At 52.6% G+C, this 27,185-nt stretch overlaps 1 protein-coding gene across 5 annotated transcripts in view; it reads right to left on the minus strand.

The window, feature by feature from the left end:
* Window positions 1–27,185, minus strand: part of GRIK4 (glutamate ionotropic receptor kainate type subunit 4) — a 425,071-nt gene that overhangs the window by 298,864 nt on the left and 99,022 nt on the right. For all 5 annotated transcript variants that reach the window (XM_035716734.2, XM_025465200.3, XM_025465201.3 and 2 more), the window contains one exon: window positions 2,186–2,291. The gene's annotated coding sequence lies outside the window, so the exon portion shown is untranslated. The remainder of the gene's footprint in view (window positions 1–2,185; window positions 2,292–27,185) is intronic.

Consider the following 27,185-nt stretch of genomic DNA (forward strand, 5'->3'; position numbering starts at 1 on the left):
CCCTTCCAAACCTTACAGGAATACAGAGAACCATGGTGTTACATGATTGTAAGCCCCGCTGGTTTGCAAAATTCTTTCCACGGTCTCCTTCTTATTTAATCCACGAGACAAGCTCTATTACAGCTGAGGAAGCTGAGCCTGTGAAAGGTCAAGTGCCTACCTCAAGGTCACACAGCTGTCACGAGGCGAAGCCAGGGACAGCCCAGTCTCTGATTCCACAGGCTTTCCTTGTATAGCTTCACTGTTTACACAGAGGAGCAGGAAGATGAAGCTTTCAGATTCTTTATCATAAGAAAGCACAAAGAAATCTGAGGTCTTGTTTTCATTTTAATGTTTAGATGAATCTGGTCTTAGAATCAAAAAGGGCAGCTTTTATCAACTAAAACTATTTAAATAATTTAGGGAGGGAAAAGAAATTATCCGGGAGATACAGCACCAAGGCCCCCTTCCCACTAACCCTGTCCCTCCTTGGGGAGTTTTCCCTCCTGCTGTGGCTCCTCACCGCCCGCCCGCATGGTGTGGCTTCTAAATGAGCGGCCCATGCCCAGTGTTCTTGCACAATACAGCCGTCTCCACCATTCTCTGGATGTTGCAGAGCACTTCAGACCCACCTCGTTCTAGGCAAAAGACAACCTCTCCACCGCACCCACCTGCTCCTTCTCCTACACCCTTCTTCTTGGAAGGCAGCACCACACCCTACTCATCACCCAACCCTGAAAGCTGAAGTCGCCCCAGATTGTTCCTTCCCCACACCCTACTCTGATCAGTCACCACATCCCAACAGCTCTGCCTCCTAAACACCATGACTGTCTCTGCATCACCATGAACTCCCACCTCCATCCCACCCTTGTCCAGATGTCTATCAGCCATGACCTGGACCCTGGCCATAGCAGCCGGGTAGCAGGGATTCTTGCTAAAACGCAAACATGATAATGACACACCTAGGCCCAGTCTCACCTAGCTCTCTGCTGCCTCAGGGATCAAGGGCGCTCCTCACTCCAACAGGCAAACCCTTCATGACTTGGCTCCTACTCACCTGTCCAGACCATCCAGCCCACTGCACCTGACACTCCACCAGAGCTTAAGCCCTGACTTCCCCCAATATGCCACTTCTGTATGAACTTCCAGGTGGGATGTGGTCTCAACCCCTGATGGCCTGGAACCAGTTTTCTACAGGATCAATGCATTATCTCTCCTCTGAGGCTCTGTGATCCCTTCCCCATATGTTGCCACCATACCTGAAATATTCGTCCTTAAGGCACACAACCTGCTACAAGGATGCTGTCTTCCCACAGAACCATCAAAAGTGATAGGAGGGACTGTGACAAGCATCTAGCATGCTATTTGGCACATAGTAGGTTCTCTATTAATACTGGACAAATGAATAAATGAACAGATGGCATTAAAAATGGATTGATGGCACCTGGGTGGCTTGGTCCGTTAAGCATCTGCCTTCGACTCAGGTCATGATCTCAGGTCCTGGGATGGAGGTGGGGCTCCCTGCTCAGCAGGGAATCTGCTTCTCCCTCTCCCTTTGCCCCTCCCCCCTGCTCCTACTCTCTCTTTTTCAAATAAATAAAATCTTTAAGAAAAAAAAAAAGGCATGGGCCGGGGTGCTCTGGCTGGCTCAGTCAGTAAAGTACATGACTTTTGGTCTTGGGGTCATGGGTTTGAGCCCCGTGTTGGCGGTAATTTAGTTAAAAATATAAAGGGGTCATTTTAAAAAAGACTAAGTGTACACAAGTATGAAATAAATTCCCATTTGACTTGTACATTTTGTGTATCTGCTGTGGTTACAACAAACAATCCAAGTGGACATCATGGTGTGGATCTGGGCAAGGAGGGATCACAGCACGGAGGGGGAAGCAAGCATGTACTGCTCTTTTCTAGCAGAATTTAAGTTCAGAGCAGGATCTCTGAGGGTCTCTGTCTCCACCTAACCAGAGCTGGGCCTCACTCCTGGACTTCGGGGAACTTGGAAGGCTAACAGTCAAAATGCAGCCCTTTCCTGGGTCATTGAGGACACTGCTCCAGACAGCATGGGGACAGCTCTGCTGCTGTGGCCACCCCGGGATGGAAGCCAGGCTGGGTGTGGCTCCGGACCTCGCTGAGGGAACACTCTCAGGCGGCCTACCTCCTTCAAAGCCCACCTCTTCGTCAGTAACACGGGAGTAGCAATGCCTACCTCACAGGGTGATGAGCACCAGGAGAGCGGGTAACACGCTGCAATTTTCCACCTGTGTCTCCAATGCCTAGCACAGGCTGGCACATAGTAGGCACTCAAAAAATATCTGTGGAAATAATGAAAGAATCCAGTCAGATAACATACGTGGGAAAAGGCTCTGGCAGCATGAAGCAGACCGTGACTGACATTTGGAGCCCTTGCCCACAAGGAACCTACAACCCAGACCCCACTTCTCTGCGGCACAGGCTGTCCTGGGAAGCTCCAGCCCTGCTCCAGTCCGTGATGCAGGGCAGTGTGACTACACACCGCCCCCGTGAGCACTGAGAGGATGTGCCACGTCCCCACCTTGGCCCTACTGCTTACCTGCCCAGGGGCATTTCCTCATCCAAACACCAAAAACCACTTGTCCCCACTTGTTCCAGAAGGATAACCTAATTTTCTTTTTCTGTTTCTTTTTCTTTTTTTTTTTTTTTTTTTTTTTCAGAATCTCAGGACAGGTCAGCTTCCCCAAGCCAGAGGATCCAGACAAATGTGTCCAGACATCTCTGGCTCACTTCCGTGCTTCTACTTGGATTTCTTGCGCCCTGAGGGCAGGCTCTTCGTCCCCTTACTCACTGCTGGGTGTTCAGCACCAGGAACAGCGCCCGGCTCCCTGGGACCGCAAACACCCCTTGCTCAAGCCTTGCATGAGCGAGTGGCCGTTTAACCCTGTGCTTAAATTCCATCCTCTCTCCACGACCAGGCCATAGGCTCCCGGGAAGCAGGGGAACATCTCTTTCGTGCACATATCTTCCTGACACACTTTGCTATAGTGCCCGTATCACTCAGAAGCTCAGTAAGTGTAGATCCCCAACTGGCACCGGTGCAACACAGAGACAGCACAGCCCGCCGCCAGCCCACTGTGTTCAGGCCCTGAGCATGCTGCCTGGACCCCTGGCCCAGCTGTGCTAAGTGGCCTCTCCTCTCCTGATTTGTCAGCAGTCCCTCTGCCAGTCTCTCTCTCGTCCTCACTGGGCTGTTACACCATTAATCGTGATTTTCCAGGGTGGGTCTGAGAGGAGGCCGACAGCTGCCAGACGGTGTTTGGTGGCAGAGATGACAGAGGAAATCAGAGGGGCAGCCAGATTAATTACAGGTTTTCTCTCGTCTGTGAGCAACAAGATCCTGATTACTCCTCATGACGCTCCGGGCTCCTCAAGACAAATGGATGTGGGCTTCTCTGCTGTTCTGAACCCCCCAACTGGATGACACTTCCAGCGCAGCCAGCAGCTTGGACAAAGTACGCTGGGTGGCAGGGTGGCCAGGGCAAGGGAGTAGGGCCACCCCCGGCTCTGTGGTCCCCTTGAGGGAGAATCAAACTCTGGAACCTGATGCTGCTGGGCAGGACAGGTAAGTATTCTCTCTCTGGAAAGTAGTGTGATGCCAGGACCCAGGCCTGTCCCGGGAGGCAGGGACCTGGGTATTCACTGGCTCTGGGAGATACTCCTCTGAGCCTCAGTTTCTTATTCTGTAAAAATGAGGGAATTGGCCCAGATAATCTTTTAAGTGGTGTAATTCCACAGTTCTAGAAATTATACTTCATGCTTACATTTACTGAATATATACTTACTACATAAAAAGGACTATTTCAGCCACAGCGCTCCTCAGAAGAGCCCTGTGAGGCAGATTCTCTCACCTTCTCCACCTGTAGATGTGGAAACTAAAGGTGCACAGGTTGAATGATGCCTCCTAAGGTCACCTGGCTGGCCAATGGGAGTGCCAGGCCACCAGCTCCAAGACCTGTTCTTCCTCACTCTTCTCTATACATCCCTTCTCTCTGCATCCCAGAACCTGGCACACAATTGGCACTTGAAGAAATGTTGGGCTGTGATTATAATGATTATCATGATGTTGAAAGAGAGGAGTTAAATCCAAGCAGATCTAGGGCCCATTTGCACATTTTTCACATCGGAGGAAGCAAGCAAAGAGAAATGAGTCTGAGTATGTCCCTTGGCAAAATGATCAGCCCAGGTGTCCTCAATTGTTAGGATTTACCATCAGGAGATGCGCCCAGGCGTTAGTGATGAGTTACAATGTGGCAGGTTAGCCAACACTTGCGTTGGCTTGGGAGTTGGACCTGGTCTGACTCGTCAGGATAAACTGAAGAGCAGTGGCTGGCCCCAGCCCAGGCCTGATATTAGGGAAGGGTATTCAGGCGGCACAGCATCCCCAGGCATCGGCTAGCACCGCGGGCATGTGTCTAGGGGTAGCTGTCCCCCATCCTCAGACACTAATGAGCAAAACGTAAGGAATAACCAGTCTCTTCTCCCCTCCAAGCCACCTCCCCATGTAGATTTCAGACTGAAGCCCTCAATCCACTTCAAAAGAGTGGCCCCTCACCAGGGGCCTGAGCAGACATACTTGGTTTCTAATCCCAGATGCCACTATGTGTCCTTAAACTGGTTACTTAAGAGCTCCATTTCCACGAATGTAAACCATGGGCAACAATGGCACCTCCCTTGAAAAGCTGCTGCAATAGGTTTTGGCTGTAATAGGATCAATGTGAACTTCCTTTCTTTCCTCTCTCCACCCTTGTTCAGGGCTCCCTCCAGCCCCATACGCATGTATCCCAAACCACATCTGCATCTTCGCCCAACAAGACTGCCTCCCATGCCTCCAGCCAATATTAATGCACAGCCCTCTCATCCCCAGAATGCTGCTCCAAGTCAAGCCCATCCCAGAAGTTTTCCCTGAAATCAGTCTTCCTTCCTTACTCAGATCCAGCCTAGCAGAGGAGAAAAAAAAAAAAAATCAGGGATTGGAGGTGGAGAGCTGATCTTGGACTCATCTCTTAACCTCTCTTCTGTAAAATGGGGAAATTATACTCCTACCATCTCCCTTGCAGGGTTGCTAAGAAAACCAAATGAGAAAATGAGTGGAGCATTTCTTTGCAGATGAGTGAAGTGCTTTCTAAGCACAATGGTGTATATTGTTCCTTTCCTCTAGGCTGGCCAAAGCATATGAACATACTCAATAGCACTACAAGATTTATACTTTATTCATTCAACAAATATTTTTACTGAGTGCCTACTAGCAGGCCCTGTCCAGGCCCTGGAGCGTACAGTCAGGGGAGGGATATTAATCCCACATCCAGGTAACCAGATGCCATAGTTACAGACAACGAAGGAAAAGTGCAGGATGCTACAGAGCGCATGGCAGGGGGACCTCATGTGGTGGGAAGGGAAGGCTTCCCTGAGGACAAAGGTTTGACCTGAGTTGGCCAGGTCTCTCAAAGGGGACACAGTGAACAGGGAGAAGAAGATCCCAGACAGAGGAACAACACGGAGGAGACCCAGAGGCCTCAGGTGGCAGCCAGCGCAGCGCGTTTCAGAAATGGCGAGGCATCCACGAGGGTGGGAAGCCGAAACATCTTCTTGATCTGCTGTATTTATGTCCAGTCTCCCCCATTAGGCACCCCCAGCTCCTGGATACAGCTCTGCATCTAAAGCCAACTGCCTCCGTGAACCTTGGACTGGACCCAGCGGCCTTCGCAGACAAGGCAAGGGACCACTGCATCTCGATCCCCTTTCAATGCAAAGGAAGTGGTTAGAGGTGAGAAGATGGGGAGTTAATCACCAGTCTCAGTGAGCTGGGGAAGGCGGGAAGAGGATCCCAGGGTAGGATGTGAAGGCCAAGGCTGGCTCAGGATGGTGAAAAACGTCCCTGGCATTTATCTGAGGCCACCAGGCTTGGCCCAGGGGGAGAGGACGCCTAGCAGAGACCACATGAGCCGAGGCTTTGAAATAAAATTGCCCAGTGCTGGAGCTGTTGGTAACACATTTAGAGCAGAGAGGCCTTGCAGGAGTGTCCACAGAGGAATAGAGAGTGAGCAGGGGACAGACACAGAGAGAAACCGCTTTTTAGGGACAGCGTGTTAATTGCCTCCGGATAGACACAGCTCTCCCTTCCCTGCTCGGGATCTATCTGGGTGTGGGGAGGACAGGGGCTATCCTGGAGAGGGTTGGCCATGCCCTGGAGTGAGGCTGTATGCACTGCAGCCTTCCAGAAGGAGATCTGAAGAGAGCTGGGTGGGAGCCGTGTGACGGGGGAGGGGAGGTACATCAGAATTTAACTCTCTGAAGCCAGAGACGGGTTATTACAGACTCGTGGGTGATGGTACACTATCTCCAGCTCCACTGAGGTCAAAGCTGGAGGAAAGGGCTCTGAATGTTAGTGATAAAGAAGCAAGCAAGCCCTAGGCTGTCTGGGTGCCTCAGTTGGTTGAGCGGCTGCCTTGAGCTCAGGTCACCATCCCAGAGTCCTGGGATGGAGCCCCACATCCGGCTCCCTGCTTCTCCCTCTCCCTCTGCTGTTCCCCCTGCTTGTGCTCCCAGGCTTTCTCTCTCTCTGTGTCAAATAAATAAATGGAATCCTTAAAAAGAAGAAGAAGAGAAGCAAGTCCTGAAATGAGAGCTGCTGGGTCACAGATATGGAGTCATCCCTTGACACAGCTCTATCATGCCCAAGTGGAAACCTTGCTGCATCTGGGGTCTCTGACACCAGAGAGCAAGGTCCTGTCCTCTTTTTCGGAGTCCTGGCCAGAACAGGGAACAAAGCAGCCCTCCATAGGTGTAGCGTTCCTTGGGGAAGCCCAGGACCAGCCCCTTGGCTGGCACTTCCAGGGGTGGAGGAGGAGTGGGGGGTGAGGAGGACAAGAAAGTTAGATATGGTAAAATAAAGGTGCATAACAAAGCAGGTGGTGTCCTCTTCAAAATGCAAAGCAGTTGGACTTATTCTATGGGTGTCATCCAAGCTAAGGAGTCTCTGGGACTTGCCAAAGAGCACACAGAGGGACCATCCACCCCTTCCCGCCACCCTGCTCTGTTAGCACTACTACTGTCTACTTAGGGAAGGCCTGGCACCAGGCTCTGTGAGGGGCAGGGAACAGTCACTGGCTGCTGGCCAGCTGCCCCCTGGAGAGGGCTCTGGAACGGCAGTCAGGGTAGGAAGGAGAGTTGCTTTCCATCCTAAAGTGTTCTCTACTGTGTGCATTTTAAGAGATTGGATTGCTTTTTCAATTAAGAAATCTAATTAATAATTTAGAAAACAATAAAGAATCCCAACTTTCTCAATGATTGGCTCCAAGACGTGGGCATGTTACTGAGCCTGGGTCCCCCTCCTCTGTATAGTGAAGCTAATCACCTCAGGTTCACGTGCTCAGCGACTGACTGCTGGGCCCGTCCAGGTCCCTTGCAGGCTTTATGGGCCACTCGGCACTGGCTGTTCTGAGCTGACCCTGGAGCCTGGTCCGAAATCACACTCCCCTCCCAGCCACAGCCCAAGCCCAACAGCCACCCCCCAGCCTACCTGCAGTGTCAGTGCTCACCTCTGAGCAAACTCCTCCCCCCATACACACACCTGGGCTCTGGTTCTTGGCTGGATCCCAGGCCCCAGGCCAGAGGAGAGCCCTCCCTCTGAAGGAGAAACACTGGGGTAAGGTGGGGGCTATGTTCAGCCAGTCTGTGAGGGGTTTAGGGACACAGAGGACACACTCTCCAGCAGCTGCCCCGGGCTTCTGCATTTGTCAGAGGCCACAGAGGACAGCCCAGCTCTCAATCAGCCTGCCGAAGTCCCATTACTTTCCCTCTGCCACAGCCTGGAGAGGTCATGGAATCCAGAGGTCAGGCAAGTCTGTGGACTGGAAGTCCAGGGACATGTATAGTCTCAGGGCAACCCCGGGGGGGTGGGGGGAACCGTGACCTCCTTAGCTAAGCAGGGGAGCTGTCCCCACACTCAGCATCCCCTGCCCAGGGGCCGGGATGAAAGGAGCACATGACATAACCCTGGGAGCCCAGCTCTCTCCCGTGTGCTGTCTGCCGTCAAGGAGCTTCCTGGAAAAGCATGACATCACAAGCAGCACGCTTGTGAACACATGACGTGGGACAGTCAGAAAGCAGCTCTCACAAGGCAGGGCAGACTTCGTGTCACCAAATGAGAAAGGAGGGCTGGGAAGACAGAGGCAGAAAGCATCCCTGGGCCTGGACAGGTGTGCAGGATTCTTGGACAGTGTGGACACACGCTGCTTAGGAAAGGAGACCTTCCAGCAGGGTGCCAGGAAAAGCAAGAGGTGGCCAAAGGGCAGTGACCAACCAGCTTGGCAGAGGCACACTTCCCAGAGAGAGATAAGTGCTGGGGTCAGATTCGAGCAGGCCTTGAATGCCAAGGTCAAGGAGCTCGGACTTTATCGTCTGGGCAATAAAGAGCCCCTGAAAGTTTCTGGGCAAGGGGGGCGGGTGAATACTGGAGCTGTACTTTAAGGGAATCAATGTGATCAAGGTGTGCCAGATGGCCTGGAGGCCAGAGAGGCCCATGAGTGGGCACTTAGCCACTCGGGAAGGGCCAAGAAAGTGAAGGAAGCTATTCCTGAAGGGAACAGTCCCTGTACTGCTGAACAGGGTGCTACGGGTGCTACGTTTGCCCACAGACTGGAAAAGAAAGGTTCTGGGCTGCCAAGCTTTGGGCCAGAGCATAGACTTCATGGGTCTCCAAAGAAAGCAGAGCCCCAGGCAGCTCTGGAACCAGCTCCAGCAGGACACGGGACATCATTCGGCAGAGCCTGGATGGGGCCCAGATGGGAGTGACTCTGTGGAAGAGTCTGGTCTTGGAGTCAGAAGGCCTGTGTTCAAAGCTGGCTTCACCACTGTTCCCTGCAGGACCGTGGTGTGGGCGGGTCCTGCGCTCCCCCCCCCTCCCCCCGCCCCTTCATTCCCCATAAAACCATGAACCGGGAGACAGCGCTACAGGCCCCATCTACTTCACAGGGTCGTCCAAAAATGAAAGAGGACGTTAAATGTCCAAAAATATTTTCATAACATGTAATCAGAAAGTCAGGAAGATTTTCTTCCTTTTTTACAAAAAAAAAAGTATTTATTTATTCATGAGAGACACAGAGAAAGGCAGAGACAGAGGCAGAGGGAAAAGCAGGCTTTCTGCAGGGAGCCCGATGTCGGACTCGATCCCAGGATCATGCTCTGAGCCAAAGGCAGATGCTGAGCTACTGAGGTGCCCTGGAAGATTTTCTTCTAAATCGGTCTCTGTGGTTTCTTCATTCTTACCTCCTCCACTGCAACCCTCATCCCTCCAACATTTTATTCCCTGTCTTTGGTCCTAGAATGTATGTCTGACACCCCAACTCTCAGACTGATCGAACAGATGAATGATTTATCATTGTTTTCTATAAAACACCAAGGACAATGTTTTCCACCTAGTTAGAGCTCAATACATGTATGATTAATTAATAAAAGTGAACCTATAGAGGATGTTTTAATCTTATTCATCATTCTCCTATTCAGTGACTCATATTAACATCAGTGCTAGCGGAAAAAAAAAAATAATTAGGATGGCAGTTTGGGAGATCTCTCTCCCCTGCCCCATCTTCATTCACAAAACTTCACATAATCCCTCCCGGAGGAAGGCAGGATAAGGCAGTGGTTAGCAGCACAAGCTCTGTGTCCCCTTCAGACAGTTCCCTGAGTCCAGGCTCTACTTCTTACTAGCAGTGGCCTTGGGCAACTGGGTCACCTCCCTAAACCTGTTTTCCTACCCACAAAATGGAGAAAATGTTAGACCTTCCTAAGGTTGCCTTCAAAGGTTCACCACGATCTTAAGAGCGCGGCTGCAAACAGAAAGCGCACAATGCTTGCCCTGGTACTGAGCTTACTGAGAACTGTTATTGTGTTATTGTGACTACTGCTATTATCGTCCAGAGCCAAATCACCGGAGGTGGTGGTGGTGGGGGGATTGGTATTTGGGTACAGACTTCCCATTAGTGTGGATGATGGTGTGCGCTCTCTGACTGCCAATAGATCAAGCTTCTCATTGCCTTCAACTGGAGAAAGCACATTACGCGGAGCTCTGCAATGCCTCGACCCCCAAGCCAATCTCACATCCTGCTATCAAGTGGCATCTGGGGCTGGGGGCACCGAATGGATCAGTCGCCCTTATGGTGCTAACCCAGCGTTAATGGTGCAAGTGAATTACAAACAAGGCCCACCTGCTGTGCTCAGCAACAAAACCCGGCAGGAGGGTAATTGCCCGGAACTTGAGCACAGGGGGACACAGCAGGCAGGAAACACATTAAATGTGGGGAGGACCGACTTCCCAACACTTTCCTTCTCCACACAGACCCAAGGAGAAGCCAGCAGTCAAGGGGACCGGAAGCCAACAAGGCACCAGATGGGGAACGCTCCAGAAGCGCAGAAGAAAGGTCTTCCAGCAGACCACAGCTGGCTGTCCGGCCCAGCGCCCTCCACAGATCTGAGAGCAGCTTCACGCTGCCTGATACCTTACTTATGTGAGCTTGGACACCACGGATGTCCAGCATGGCCAAGGGCTCCACCCCAGGGAAGGCACCCTCCCTGACACACGACCCCCTGACACACACATACACAAGTGATCGGGGTAGACAATGGGCTCCCGAAGCTGCGACAGACCATGGTGGCATGGAGACGGTTCATCTCTTCATCCATACACTCGGCCCAGGAGGCTCGGTAGAAAAGGACCATTACGCAGGTCTTAAAGGATGGAGACACACACACACGCACCCCTCATACAGACATTCACCAGGTGCATGTATGTAGGCTCTAGGCATCTAAAAGAGAAGCACACAGCCCAAGGCTCTCATGTTCCCACCAAGTTCCCACATGCTCTGAAGCCAAAGAAAAAGGACAAACTTTTGAGATCTGAAGCTGCTCTCAGATCTGTGGAGGGCACTGGGCCGGACAGCCAGCTGTGGTCTGCTGGAAGACCTTTCTTCTGCGCTTCTGGAGCACTCCCCATCTGGAGCCTTGCTGGCTTCTGGTCCCCTTGCCTGCTGGCTTCTCCTTGGGTCTGTGTGGAGAAGGAAAGCGTTGGGAAGTCGGTCCTCCCCACATTTAATGTGTTTCCTGCCTGCTGTGTGTCCCCCTGTGCTCAAGTTCCGGGCAATACACAGCAGAAAGCAAACCTTGTCTCTGACCACCTTCACTGTCTCTTCCCGGCAAGAAAAGTTGAGCCCTTCCTCTTTTCCCCCTCTACCGGAAAGCCTTGCCGAGGACCAGAGAAGTGCCTTTACAGCAGCCTTCCTCTTCCTCCTCCCAAGAAATCAGACCATGAAAAGGGACAGTGACATTTCAGGAAGCCATGAGAATAGCAGGCAGGGGCATCAGCTCTGGAAGGCTGGCTTCCAATCCCAGCTCCCTCATTTACTAGCTGGGGTCAAGACACTGACCCCTCAGCCTGGGCTGCCTCATCTATAAAACCAACCTCAGAGGGCTGTTGGCAGTTTTAAATGAGAAATGCATATAAAGTGTTTAGTACAGTGCCTGGAGCATAGTTAAGCCTCCAGAATATATTCCAAATATAATTCACAATGGCACCACATTCCTGCTACTTAGAAGCAAACAGCTCTACTGATTTTGGTCCACACATTGAATCCAGCAAAGAGCATTTTCATCAGCACTATTTCTTTCATTCAACAAGGATGTACTGAGCACCTAGTCTGTGGAAGCATGAGCTCTTATGCAAAATGACAGTGTCATCCTTGCCCTTGAAGTATTTACTCACCTGTGTCCTGCAGAACTGTACACATACCCACACACAATCACGTATGTATATACACATACGTGCATACGCTTCTGCATGCACACGTAAACACAGAGCCCCTGCCCCTGATAACTTGTCATCTACGCTGAAATTACTATTAGCCACACTGTGGGACCTGGGGGTTGTTAGAGTCTAAGCACAAGGCGGCATGGGAATGACTGTACTGTTTCTAGAAGAGGAATCTGGGACTTAGAGAAAATAAATGTCTGACCCAGAGACTAGAAGAAGGATGTCCCCAGGACTAACATTACCAGGCACCCATTCTGCACCACACGTGCACAGGTTAAGTTAGCCACTTCCATATGCTCACGCCATCCAGTCTCACAATAACCCTCTGAGGCCCTACTTGGAACCCTCCTGAAAAGATGAAGAAACAGAAATTCAGCAAGGGTAAGTAATTCGCCAAGGATCACAAAGCTAATAAGTGACAGGCCAGGATGCAAACGGTACGTCTGACTCAGACCCCCCAGCTTCTCCCACGGGACCAGAGAAGATTTAGTACGTGGCACAGTTCTGATTAATTGTAGCCTGTCTGGCTGCAGGCCCAGCAGCCTGTGCTCTGACCTCCCACAATACTGGTGGCGGGCCTACTATGCACCCGGCAGTGCGCTCTGAGGGGCAATGCTGAGTCCTTGCGGTTCCACCTGGGGACCTCTGTGTGCATCCCACCTTTGCCTAGAACATTCTTCCCCCAGAAGACTGGCAAGTGCCTTCACCTTCTTCTGGGCCTTGACTCAAATCCCTGTCTCAGGAGGGCTTCATCCTCCCTGTTCTACTTTTCCTTTCTTCCCTTAACACTAACCACCCCCAGCTTATTATAAAATTTGTTGACTTATTTATTTTTGTTATTTGTATGGGATGCCCTGGCACACGTTTTCTACAGTGTAAAGCTCCCCAGAGAAAGAATTTTGTCTCCTTTGTACTTTATGTGTGCAGTGCACCTGGAGCGACGCCTGCCATACAGCAGGCGCTCAGTAAATGTGCTAAACAAATGTGAGAAAGCTGTGAACGCTAAGTGGCTATTAACATTGAAGATTCAGAGTGCTGATGAGGCTGTGTGTATTCTGGGGTGGGGGCTGCGGCCACTGGGAGTCTCCCACTTCTGCTAGAGGAAGGGCAGCCTTAGGAGCATGGAAACTGGAGGACTTCCTATTGATTACCGTGATGATCCAGACACAAAGGCAGCACTAGAAGCTTCCTATTTACAACGTTCTGACAGCAAACAAGATGAAGTGAGAAGAAGGGCATCAGAGAATTTCCAGGCATTCTTGTCCTGGATACAAGGAGAACCCAAGGCCATGTCAGAGCCCAGAAGAAGCCAGGAAGCCAGGCTCTGCTTATTGGCACATCCTGAAGGGACAGGGACATGGCAAAGGGGCAGGGTGACGGCGGGTCCTCACAGCCTGGAATGTCAAAACAGTCGAGGAAAACCAAACCCTTGGTGAAGACAGATCCCAGAATCTCAGGGCAGCAAGGAACCTTGCAAATACCACCTAGCACAGGCTCCTCACCTCACAGACACAAAAATGAGGATCGGAGAGGGAAAGTGACTTGACCGAGGTCCAGCATTGGTGGCAGAGCAGGTTCTAAAACCCAAGTCTCCTGACTGCTTGGTCAATGCCTTTTCATGTAGCACTCGCGCGTTAACATGTTTTGAGCTTTTGTGTTTTGTTTTACTGTCTCCCAAAAACCAGCACTCTACTAGGTGTTGGGGACACAGACACTATGCAGAGCAGATAAACACACAGGCAGCGTCACATTCACACACAAGGTGCACAGTGTTATCACGGAGGAAGTGTGGCTCGGTTGCCATGGGAACACTGGGAAGGGGTCCCCAGGCCACAGTCGGGACATCAGGAGGACGCCTCAGAAGCAAGGAGGTTTTGTTTTTTTGTCGTTGTTGTTGTTTTTTTTTTTTGAAGCAAGGAGGTTTAAGCTTGGAGTCGACCAGAGGGAAGGGGAGCGGCGGGAAGAGTCACAGCACGTCCATGGCCTGAAGGGGAGAGGAAACAGGGATCTTGAGGGATCTGTAAGCGGTGAGAAACGATGCCCAGAGGGAGGCAGGACCCTGTCATCGAAGGCTTTGGCAGCCACGCTAAGAAACTGGAATGTTATCCTAAGGGTAACATGAGTCATTGAATGGTTAGAAGTAAACGCATGACATAATCAGAATTCCCTCTAGAAAGATCACTCTGATTGCAACCTGCACAGTTTTAGAGGGTTCAGTCTGGAGTCTGGGACGATCAGCTGGATGGTGTCGAAGTCCTGGCGAGAGATAAGGATGACATGAACTAATGCAGGCAAACTAATGCTTGCCTTTGAGACCTTTTCAAGAGGTAGCTGACAGTGATTCCACTCCTGAAGCTCCTGAAGAAACGGGAAATAAGATGACTTCCAGGCTTCGAGAAGGAGCAACCGTGTGCGCGTTGGTGCTACCAGGGGAAGAGCCTGGGGCGGCCAGGTGGGGGCAGGAATGGAGAATCACTCCTGGTTCTCTGTTCTCTCTGGACAGCAGAGAAAGGAACAATCAGGAGAAAGGGACCTCTTGAGGTTTCAAGATGCCGAGAGCTCAGACTGTTTGGGCCTAGGCTCCAAGTTCACCTTTTCCACCAGTGGAAAGCTCCCTATTCAGCTGAGCTTCAGGGCAGGTGTACCTCATGGCCTGCGACTTCCCAGCAGCTGACCCTCTGCTCTTCTGAGGTCAGGGGCCCAACTTGGAGAGGGAGAATGTTAAGAAAGGCACAGAGGGGATCCCTGGGTGGCTCAGCAGTTTAGCGCCTGCCTTTGGCAGGGCGCGATCCTGGAGACCCGGGATCGAGTCCCACATCAGGCTCCCTGCATGGAGCCTGCTTCTCCCTCTGCCTGTGTCTCTGCCTCTCTCTCTCTGTCTGTGTCTCTCATGAATAAATAAATAAAATATTAAAAAAAAAAGAAAGGCACAGAAAGTTATTTCTCATTCCTGAAAAAAGGCAGGCCCCTGCTTTGCACGCCACTTTAGAAGACAGGATGACGGCAGAGCGTGGTCATGAAGAACTCAGACCCTGGGGACAGATTCCAACTCCGCCAGCGCCTACCTGTGTGATCTTGGGCAGGTTACTTAACTTCTCTGTGCCTGGTTTCCCTTCGTAGGAAGATGGGGTTAAAAATACGTGCCTTTTCACAGAGCTGCGGAGGTTAAGTGAATTAACATTTGTGAAAGAGCTTAGGAGAGGGCCTGGCAGACAGTAAGCACGACATATTTGTTGAATTAATAAAAATACTCGCAGAACATAGGGATTTAGATGCCATCGCCGGGAACGAGATAATTGGGAGTCAGGGAGGTGTGGTTCTGCAGGCAAAGGGGCCCAGGAGGGAGAAGGAGCCTTCTGCAGTGTGGGCTTCAAGCACTCTGGCGTGCTCCTCACTAGGGAAAATACTGGGCTGAGCCAAATGAGTAGATGAAACCAGCTTTAGCCTCAGATCACTCCGAGAAATAATTATTCTGTGTGTGGATCTTCTTTAAGAAGTGATGTCTCCTTCGGAAACCCAGCAAAGGCACCCCAAATAGCTCTGATGTATGTGGAATTTGACCAGCCTCCGTGATATTAGGGGAGGGAGTCCTGTTTTATGTATCAGGCTCTCTCTCTCTAAAGCACTAAAATTTACAGCACATTTGCTATGCAGCTCAGCAAAAGGTGTATGAATAAAGAATAACCTGCTCAATCAACACCGCTCAGCCAGAGAGCCTGAGAAGCGACTCACTCTGCCTGTGGAAGGGGTTTGCCAAGCACCAAGGGGGGGGGGGCGAGACAAAGCCCATCCCACGAGGGCACCCTGACATTGTATTTCTACCGGGCTCGTGTTCCTGCTTCTACTTTGTCACTTGCTAGTGAAAACAATACAGCCCAAACACGAGGTCACTCGCTTCCCCAGAGATCACAGGGGCCCGCGTGGCTGTCCCCATCCATGCCTTGCTTCTAGAAAGGAAAGGAAAAATATTTGCTCATGTGCCTGTACTCCTTCTTGCCCCCCGTCCTCTTCTCCTTCCTCCTGCGTCTTTTTATTCTCTTCTGTTCTTCATGACTCCTCCCTCCCAGCTGGCTACCACAGGCCTCCGTCCAGAGCAGTCCAGGGCATCAGGGCCCTCAGACACACAGTCGGATCAGAAGCTCACCTTGCAGCAGCTTAGTCTCTAGGTCTCTGTGAAACTTCCAGGAAAGGCTGTTCCTGCCCAACCAGGCACCTCTGGCCACGGTTCTGGACCTGTCCCATTCTCAGGGGCACTCAGGACCCAGACAGCAACAGTCTCTAGGGAGGAATCCTGGTTGGGCCCCATGACCTCCCCATACAGCTTTCCGAAGCTACTTTTCTTAGACCAGCTGGTAGAAAGACAAGCCCCGGGCAAAACTGTGATATACATAAAATCTGTTCGCTCATTCAGTTCAACTAACACTTCTGAGCATCTACTCAGTGCCACGCCCTGGCCTAGGAGCCAAAAATATCACTGTTCAATGCTCCTGCCCTCACGGTGTACTGCAGCGTGCCATGCACAGGGGCACACAGAGGGTCACCTGCAGATTGAGGTCAGAGAAGGGTTCCCAGGAGAACACTATCCAACCTGAGGTGTAAAAGAAAAATAAGGGGCACCTGGGTGGCTCAGGTTGAGCGTCTGCCTTCAGGTCAGGGCGTGATCCCGGGGTCCCAGGATCGAGTCCCTCATCAGGCTCACCGTGGGGAGCCTGCTTCTCCCTCTGCCTGTGTCTCTGCCTCTCTGTGTGTGTGTCTCATGAATAAATAAATAAAATCTTTTTTAAAAAGAGAGAAATAAGAAAGCTATGCCCAAGAATATCTGAGGCCTCACTATTCATGACAGTCAAAAACTAGACATCCCAACATCCACCAACCACGGAATCGATAAACTGCAGTATATTCACACAATGCAGCACAGCAATGAAACCAACCACCACAACATGGATGAGTCCCACCCACAGAGGGAACGATGTACAAAAGAAAGCCAGACAGAAAGAAAGACGCATACTGTATGATTCCACGTTCATGTGCTTCAGAAAGGGACAAACTTATCTACGGTACTGGCTGTCAGGGCAGCGGAGATCGTGGGGTCACAGAGACTAGCTGGGGGTCTCAGTGGGTCAACCATGCTGTTTCTCAACCCAGGTGTTGGATATAAGGGTGTGTTCACTGTAAAAATTCAACGCCTTACATTTATGATTTATTCATTTGTTGATATATTTGATGGACTTCCATGAAAAAGTGTACATTTATTTATTTATTTATTTATTTATTTATTTATTTATTTATTTATAAATTTTTATTTATTTATGATAGTCACACAGAGAGAGGGAGAGAGAGGCAGAGACATAGGCAGAGGGAGAAGCAGGCTCCATGCACCGGGAGCCCGACGTGGGATTCGATCCTGAGTCTCCAGGATCGTGCCCTGGGCCAAAGGCAGGCGCCAAACCGCTGCGCCACCCAGGGATCCCGAAAAAGTGTACATTTAAAAAAAAGGCTAAGACAAAGAAGAGGGAAGCTGGCAAAACAGAGATCTTGCTTGTCTTCAAAGCCCTGGGCTCCGTTCCTCATCTCTCTGCTATCACCCAAGTGACCCTAAGCCCCTTCCAATCTATAACACACCTTTCACTCTACAGTCACCCCGGAAAGCATCGGATTAATTAATTCACGCTAAATTGTCCATGACTAAAAGCAGTTCAACAGTATTACCCCTCCCTGGGGGATTTCCTTTTTAATAAAGCAGATTTGCCTGAACTCCCAACTAGTAACTACTGCCAGGCAGGAGCAAGGAGACATAAGTGGTATGGGGTGGTGGGCACGTCCCTAGCACCCCCTTCAACGCACCCAATGCCACTGCTTAACCCAAAGGCCATGGGACATGCAGAGCTTCTTCTTCCTGGAGAATGAGCCACGGTGGGGGGAGGCACCTTTTGCAGGGGGCCCTGGGGTCAGCCCCCAGGTAAGGAGAGTAGGCGACAGCAATGTACAAATGCTCCAGGCAGAGGGGTGCTGGCAGATGTCATGGGTGTGTCCGTGCAAGGCTTGCCAGGGGAATCTGCAATTTTACACTGCCAAAGAACAAACAGGATTTTGACCTATATCTCTTAATTTGCATAGCTGATTTAGTGTACTTTGGGCAGCTCTATCATGCTTCTAAGAATTATCCAAATATTTCCCTGCTTCTGAGCAGGGGGGAATTGCTAGGTTTGTGATCTCTGACAAAAATTCATGGCAGGCAGAGGAGGAACCAGAGGCATTGTGGGGGCCAGGACGTAGGGCTCCCACAGGGACTGCTGGCCCCACCTGGCTGGCACCTGCTGCCCTTCCATCTTCTCAGTCCTGAAATGGGATAAGAGACCAGGAAACGAACCCCTTGGGCTGCTCAACGTCCCTGAGTCCCACTGGTCTATTTCCTCCCAGGCTTTGCTGTCAAAGCTGATCACAAGTGAGCACAGGTAGGGGGTGGACTGGGACGGCGGGGACGCTGGCCTCTCTCTTCCCCACACAGCAAGAGATGAAAGGCCACTCAGTCTGGCCACCTGCTCCAGTATTCAGGAGGTCACACGCTGGCTGGCTCCATGGGCTGGGCAAGGAGACCAGCAGAGAGGAGAGAGAGAGGTAAGTCCCTGGCAGCGGGGAGTCACCCCCCCTGCCTGCCAGGGCCTCATGAGAACTCTGGAGATGAAGCTCTCACAGTCTCCCGACTCTGCTCCCAAACCTGCTGTCTCCAGATCAGTGGGTTTTCCAGACATAGCAACAGGTTCCTCGTCTGACAGACTCTGCCCTGAATAGGTCCCCAGGGGAACAAAGACTCTCTGAAGTGCTTCTGGGGAAGGCAGGCTGGCAGGCCCGGAGCCTCGCACCTGGGAAGCCTCTTTCCAGAACAGCCCGGGCAGGGTCCTGCACACAGGCTGTGCAGAAGGCTAACCAGGGCAGGACCCTGGAGGGAGGAGGAGACTCTGTGTGGCAGGTGGAGGCCTCTCTGGGCTCCCTCTGCTTCCACCTCCACCTTTATGGGTGGTGGCACCTCAGGCATGGTCCTGGCACACAGATGGGTGTTGTGCATATTAGCTGTTGTGTTCCAGGACAAAGGCACAAAACACCTTAGAGAGACAAAGAGGGAATGCCATTGAATGCAGGGCCCCAGAGTCTACCCCTTGCCATTTATTAGGGGACCTTACAACACGTCAGGTACCACTCCACGCACTTTATGTACATTATCGCTCTCAATCCCCATACAAACTGAAAGGCAGGTCTCAAGAGCCCCATGTTGGAGACAGGGTCCAGGGAGGTGCAGCTGCTGCTCTGACATTACACAGCCTTCACATGGAAACAATGGGATCTGAACCCACATTTGGCCACCTCCAGAGCCTACCCTGCTCACTGCGACGCCAGCTCTCCCCAACCCTCACCTGCTCACAGCTACTCAACATAAGCTAAGAGGTTCAAGGTGGCCTTTTTGCACATCTCATGGTAGATACTCTACAAGTGGGACACCTCTCTCAAAAACATCTCCAAACCTAGCCATGCTTTCCTTCTGTCTCTGCTTGGCTGCCCCCAGCGAACACCAGAAAGCCCTGAGCAGAGGGGAGAGAAGTTCAAGTACCCTCTCCCAGCCCTGCCCCACCGCGCACCCCAACACAGCCCTTGCCCTCTCACCTAGGAAACATCATTTTCATATTCCTCTTTACTTGGAAAAGCTAGAACAGGACAGTTTCAATGCTTAGAATTTATCTTTCTTAGATAAAAACAGTTAGCAGGCTCTCGGGTCCCAAACTGAATACCACCAAAGGCAGGTGCAGCAGCCTGACTTCAGACACGGGGTAATGTGCTGTCTATGAAGGGCTGAGATTCCGGACACCGGCCCCAGAGCAGCTGCCTCTCTGATTCAGGGAGCCGTGCAAGCCGGACATGGCTTCAAATATTTAAGCACTTGAAATATGCCGATAATGATAATTACCCTGCTGACAGCGTGTCATCCTAAGTGAAGGCTCAGGCCCGAGAAGACTCGGAAATCATTGTCACCACGCAGACGATACCCCATTTGACACTAATCCTCGCCATTGCTCGGGCGGCCCCGTGGGCAGCTCTTACGGCAAAAGGCAATGAACTTAGAGCCGTGTGACAGAGGTGCCACCATCACACGGTGTCCCTGCGTGAGCCAGGTAACTTCTAGGTCTCCTCATCTGTAAAATACTGGGCCTGCCTCAGGGTTCTACGTGAGGAAGAAGGAGAGCACCTGTGAGCTCTAAGAGGGTTACAGACACGAGCAATTAATGAGGCATGAGCAGCAATGCCCCCAACCCAGGTGTCCCTCGGCAGCAATGCCCGAAGGGTAAGTGGGGCGTTAGAGCTCCTGTTTCTCCGCACACAGGATGAAGGTGCCCGGGCACACAGGAGAAAGGCCTGTTCATCATGAACACACACAGGCCACAGTGGGCTGCCAGGGGTAGTGCAGAGGGCTACAGGGCACTGGGAAGCCCCAACAGAGTTCAGGGGGTGCTTCTCCGCCCCACCCCCCAGGACCCACTCGGCAGCTCGATTTGAACACCACCCCTGAAAGCTAAAGTTCTCCGTAAGATGACCAGGGGGACAGATAAAAGGGGGAGGGACACTCCGGAAAAGACGGACAAGCTTTAGACTGTCAGTTTTCAGGGCCTAGAGCTAACCTGGAGGTAGGGCCGGCTGGCACGGTGAAGCCCTGGGCGATGAGCACGGAGCTTGAAGTGGCTCCAGGATTCCAAGAAGGCATGCTGCAGCTTGAGGGAGTGCGGGTGAAGACACAGCATGGGGATGGGGGCACCTGGGGGTCTCAGTCGGTTAAGCGTCTGATTTCAGCTCAGATCGTGATCTCAGCGTCCTGGGCTCGAGCTCAGCATGGGGCTCCCTGTTCAGGGGGGAGTCTGCTTCTCCCTCTGCCCCTCCCCCTGCTCTCTCTCTCTTTCTCAAATATATAAATAAAATCTTTAAAAAAAAAGAGAGAGACACATAATGGGGATGGGGAGGACAGAAAGGGAGCAGCTGGTACTGAAGCCCCACTAAGAGCTGGGTCCTTTCCATGCTTTGTCTCGCCGAATCCTGCTAAATCTCCGAGTGGCTTCTGTCCTCCCTATCTTTCCAGATGGGGAAGCCTGCGGGGGGAAAGGGCACGTGCCCCCGCCCACTGCGGGACAGTACATGGCTGAGCTGGACCACGGCCCGGGCCACCCAAGTCCAAAGCCCACATCCTCCCCCCACCTGCCCACCAAGCTCCAAGGCTGGGGCTCCAGGCAGACGTGGCCCGCGTGCCTCTTACAAGCCCAGCTGGATTCTGGGAGCTCCGGGGTGAAGAGGAACAGGAGACAGACCCTTGTTCTCACAGAGCTTTCAGCAGAATTTGAGAGACAAGCCCAAGACTCATGAGGCAATCATAACAATCAGCTCTAAATTATGAGAAAATTAAGAGTTCACGGAAAGAATCCTCTCCAAACTCTCTCTCAGAGGGGAAGACCTCTCCCGACCTCATGCCCACCCCACCCCCGAGGCCTCCGCCCTCCTCTGATGACGGGGTTGCTGAGCTTACCAGGCTGGCCACAGCTCTTCCTGGACCCCACTCGGCTCCCCTCCCCGTCAGAGGCCTGGCCCCAGATAACACACCGCCCCACACTGTGCATCGATGCCCGCGCTGTGCACCTGCAGCCTGCCCACTCTGAGCGTGACAGTGGCAGCGGCATCACCAGGGAGCTTGTGAGAAATGCACCTCCTCGGGCTCCCTTTCAGAGTCCTACTGAGTCAGAATCTGCCTTCTGACAAGGTCTCCAAGTGATTCATGAGCAGATTAAAGTTTGAAAAGTGTTCTGGAACTCCCAACCAGCCTCACAGCCGGCACTGTCAGAACTGGAAGGCATGGTGACAACGATGACGCCGGCGGTGAGCACAGACGTGACGGATGACATGTCTGAGGTGCCCTCTCTGAGCTGAGCGCCATGAGCCAGGCTCTCTGGGCAGCTGTACCAAACCTCACAAAAGCCCAGAGCGGCTGGTGCTGGGATGATGCCCATTCTGCAAACAAGAGAACTGAGGCAGAGACGGGCCAGCCAGCTGGTAAAGGACAAAGCTGGGACCTGGACCCGGATCCTCCAACGCTGCGGCCCCTGCCACGTTCTCACCTCCTTGGCCAAAGGGCTTCTCCAAGAACTCAGAGGGCACCCAGGCCACGTTCTCATCTTACAGGTGAAGAAACAGGTCAAGCAAGAGACGGGGCCCTGCCCAAGATCCCACAGCCAAGACTCCAGAACCCTGGTCGGTGTCCTGCCCAGTATCCTTATACTGCCCTTCACCAGCATCCACTCGTGTTACACAAAAGAGCCTGGAATAATTTTAAAGTAGGCAAAACCATTTAAATCATTAGTCCATTTTTGCTCAACATGATATGGACCCATGGACCGTAAGAGAAGCCCACTCCTGGGAGTTCCTCCCTTACCTGAAGCTCCCGAGACAGGGTCCCGGCCACCCAGAACACAGCCCAGCGCCCCGGGAAGAGGAGTCAGGAGCTGGCTTCTCTTCGGATGTCACGTTTCCCGGCAGCGCAGGGAAGGGCGGAGATGGCTGCTAGCTCAGAACCGTGGCAATCCTGCTCCAGAGTCTGGAGAGCCTCCTCTTCCCAGTGGGCTGCCAGGGGCATGTGCAACCCAAGGAGATTCTGATTCACTCTTCCTCAGGCACATCTCAATTTGTTTCAGAAACACTCTGGGAAGATCATCACAAAGTGGCCAGGCAGCCTTTGGTTTGAGCTGAAGAGCAGGCCACGGGAGGCCTCACTTGCCCACTCCCAAGGGGCTCAGCATCCGCGGGGCTGAAGGGCCTTCTGCAACCCCAGAGGCTGACGGGCGAGAGGCAGGGCCGAGGAGGCCTGGGGGAGGAAGGGCTCTGCAGCCCCTTTCCTGGCAGAATGAGCTCAGGGTGCTCCTAGACGCCCAGATGGGAGGCTGTGCTGCCCTGGACCCCAAGGTGGCCCTGCCACCAGCACAGTTGCCAGGTGCCTTTCATGCCCCGGCTGGGCACTCTGCACCCGAGCTCCACCAGTCCAAAGTGACTCCTGCAGGCAGATACTGGATTAACACCAGCACAGCCAGGACGGGCCCAATTAGCACAGAGGCCTCTGGCCTGGTGCAGACGAAATGTCAGGCTCCGGAGGGGGGTGGGCAGACACGGCCTCTGAGGGCCAAGCATCCCCCCTCCTCCTCGCAAAAGGCCAGCTCCGCAGCCGCCCAGCATGGGAGGAACGTCAGGGAGGAAAAGGTGGCTGGAAGCTGTCAATACAAACAGCAACGGCCTGGCAGGGGAACCTACTTTCTGCCGGGAGGACAAATTGGAGCAGAGGAGAGAAGCTGGGTTGAATTCACACGGGCTTGAGGTGCTCTGGCCTCTTCTGCTTGGGGAGAGGGGACTGAGTATGGAACCAGGTGTCCCTGTGGCCCAGGAGAGGGCTTCGGGGAGGCTGGGAGGGAGAGAGGAGAGAGGAGCCCCAGCAGTCCTAGGGATGACAATGGCCACCACTTCCTAAGGCGCGCCCACTCCGGAGCCCCTTGGCCCTACGCGCTCAGTACGCTATTTCACTCAATCCTCAAACAACCCTATGAGACAGATACTGTTATTGCCCTCATTTTTCAAATGAAGAAACTGAAGCTCACATAGGAAGGTGGCTGGTCCGAGACCACGTGGATATTCCGTGGTATAGACAGGATACCAGTTCAGATCATCAACCACTACCCTGAACCGGTTCTGTTCTGCCCTTGTGCATCCGGCCTTTCCCATTTCTCCAGATCCCTGCTGTCACCCACGGCCCAACTCTGGGCCGCCATCTCCGTGTGTCCTCCTTGACCCCACGAGGCTTCCCCAAGCTCACCCAGGCCGGGAGGGCTACGGCGCCCCTCTCAGGGCCTGCACGCCCGCCTTGACTGTCCTGTTGGGTGGTTATTTCATCTTGCTGACTGTGAGTTCCAAGGAGGGCAGGAGACATGTTCTTCACGCTCGGTGTCCTAGCGTAACGTAAGGCATACACAGCTTGCTCAATAAATATTTAAGGAAGGGAGGGAGGGAGGAGGGATGGATTTTTTCCTGAAACCTTCTTTACTTCACATTTATTTTTCATGGTACAGAAAACAAAAATGAAAACTGAGCGTGGGGCTTCTCACCCTTTCTGGAGAAGCCTTCCACCCCAACAGCTGACCAGATGGCTCTTACCCTCAGGTGCATGAGGGTCCCACAGAGCAGACTTCCGCAGGACCCCAAGGAGCTCCTCTTCCCCATCCCCCTCTATGCGGCAGTGACATGGACCAGTGCAGGGATGCAGCTGGCAATCTCTGTGGCATCATGGACTCTCGCCCCCACAAGCCCCTCTCTGCACAGGCTATATGTGCTCAGAGGGATGCTAGGAGCCCAGTTCCTGGCTTCGGGGAGCCTATGACCCTCCCAAGGGATGCTCTTACCCAAAGGGGCACATGGCAGTCAGGGAGGCCCAGCAAATACCAAATAAACAGGTTTTCAAGAGTCAGAGTCTTCATTTCTGCCAAGGGAACGGGCAGCTGAGAGGCAGTGAGTGGTGTCAGGGGTGCTAGGGTCTCCTGATACCATGGACTGAAGATATATTTCTAGGGCAAGATTAATAACTCCTCCAAGCCGGGAAGAATGCAGCACTCAAATCCACCAGCAGCCTGGGCCAGAAATGTCAGATGAAGGGCTAGGGGATAAAGACAGAGCCCACTCACCCTCCCTCCACCTACCAGCTTGCCAAGCCTCTGAGTTTCTCCCCACATCTGAGCCATCTCTATAGAACCCCTCCATGGAGCCCTCACCCCACCCCCTGCCTTCCTTAGCACCCCTGCCACACAGGCTGCCTCCTCTCCTGTCCTGTCCTCTCCTGTCCTCTCCTCACCCCCTCCTACACTTTTCAAAGCACCTTCACAGGCTTTGCCTCTTACCATCTCTTACTCTAGGTCCATTTGGCAGACAAGGAGACTGAGGACCAGGGGAATTAAGTGGCACAGCAATTGTAGGCAGCACCCTGACATGACCCGAGGGTTTTCTTCGGAGTGTCCCTTGACACTTCTCCTTCAGGGTATATGTTATGACCTGAAGAATGATTTCATGCGGGAACTGCGGAGGGTGCAGCCTGATGGGGGCGGGGGCACTCTTAAGGGCCCCTCTCTGCTTGTCTGGCTCAGCAGGTCCTCACACACGGCTCCACCAGGTGCCCACAGGCCACAAGCTTGTGCTGCCTATGGCCCAGTGGCCGACAGGACAATAGTGACAGCTTTGCTGCAGCAGGAGCACCTGCCCCAGGACAGGTGACCTTTCTCCCCAGGAGGTGACTTGGGTCTTCAGGAGCTACCAGGCAGCCCCAGGCTGTATACGGCAGAGCACGGGAAGACTAACATGGCCTCGGTTATACACCTCCAGGCAGGAGGTGAGGACGATAGGGTGGAGGCTTGGCACAGCTGGTCCTGCAGGCCTCATCCCACCGCCCAGCCTGGTGCTCTGGGAGGCACAGGGCAGAGGAGGCAGCAGGAGACAGAAGAGGATTCTCTAAAGTTGGAGGAAGGTAGCAGAGCCCGCCTGCCCCAGGGCAGAGAGGCACAGAGCCTGGGGCTCCAGAGCCAGTGCCCGCAGAGCTGGGGACGGAACTCAGCTTCAGGACTCAGTCTGGTTCTCTCCCTGCACCGACTGTGCGCCTTCTCCTCTGGGGAAGATTGAGACAATGAAGGTTCCCACCTCATGTCAGTTTTGTGAGTGAATGGCAAGTGTTATAATCTCTCCTGAACAAAGAACTGGATGAACTCAAGCTCCGTAACGTTCATTCATCAACCAAGATTAGTGAAACACCTACTACGTTCTGTCCTTGGGGATTCATCAGAAAATAATTGGACTATGATGCGAATGGCCAATGAACCACACAAGCCCAGACGCACCCCTAGTCCCGGCCCAGGGGCTCCCAAGACAAGATCAGCATGGATGGGGCTGCTCCCAGGCGCCACTGAGCGGGGAGCCCAGAGCCCGGGGCAGAAGAGAGGCAGTGAGTGGTGTCAGGGGTGCTAGGGTCTCCTAGCCACCAGGAGTCGGGTGAGCACATCAAGGAACTGGTGTGCTGACCATCGGTGTCGCTCACTGCTGGGGTCAGCTCTCCGCCAACCACATCAGCAGGTGCCACTTCAGAGCCGACTATAAAGCAAACATTCTCTGTTCCACCATCCTTCTGGAAAAGCCCTAAACAAGGAGGAAGGGGGCCAAAAGGGCAGAGGGTTTCTAGACTGTGTAGGTACAGAGCAATGGAAGGACAGCAGCTTTGTCGCTCTTGAGATTTGATCCAAATGGGGGTTCGGACCGAGGGATGAACTGAGTGAACTCTGGGAATCTTTAGGGGCTCGGCACTCCCTGGGAAAAGTCTGCTCGAGATGAGCCTGAGATGTGAGTGCACCTGGAAGGAGTACGGGTCTGGCAGTGGAAAGATGCTCAGGCCACAGGATACGGGGTCCTAGAACCCCTACCCCGTGTGGCCCCGAGACAGCACACCCTCTGGCACTTTGTCTTTCCAGGGGAAACTCATTAGCTTCCTTCCCCAAAAGCACCTGAGCCAAGTCAATCAAAGCAGGTAAAATGGCTTCAAAGTCCTTCCTGGTGTCTAATCAGAGTAACTTAAACCCACTTTCCATGAGCTGGTCTGTTTCGCTGGTGGCAGTCTTGCCTCATCTGTCACCAGCACATAGGGGAGTGGGCAGTGAATCGAAGCTCCCTTTTGTGGACTGCCAACAGGCTCTAGATCAATAGCAGCTGTACCAACTCAAAGAGACACTCATACATAATATTTTTATGTGATTCTCCCCAGATGAATTCCTTTTTAAAGCATCTTTTTTGGGGGAGGGGCACTCTGAAATAATTAAAGTCTTCCATCAAATTATCCTAGAGATCTCTTTCCATGAAAAGCCTTTAATTTCACCCTCCTTAATGTAATTCTGTCCTGGCAGATGAACTTGGCTTTTCATATTTCTTCAAATATTGTGTTAGGGCCCTTCATCAGACATAGAATCTGAATGGGAGAGGGATGGAGCAGCATCTGTCCATCAGAGCCTGGGGTGGGACAGAGGTGGCCACCACAGATACCTCCTCACACCCCCAGGGGTCCCCCCCTGCTATCTCCCTCTGCTGACTAATCGGTCCCCCAACATGACAATTCCACCTGGAAGTGCTGAATCACCTGTCCGTGCACCTGCCTCCCACCAAACATGCCTCTGATACCGTATCTCTGGCATTCAGCTTGGAATTGAAGACGAGAGGAATATCCAAGCCAGGTCAGACCTGTGTCCACTGAAACCCAGACCAAAATGTCTCCTCT

This window comes from Canis lupus, chromosome 5 (genome assembly GCF_003254725.2).
Source record: "Canis lupus dingo isolate Sandy chromosome 5, ASM325472v2, whole genome shotgun sequence".
In the NCBI taxonomy this organism is placed as follows: Eukaryota; Metazoa; Chordata; class Mammalia; order Carnivora; family Canidae; genus Canis; species Canis lupus.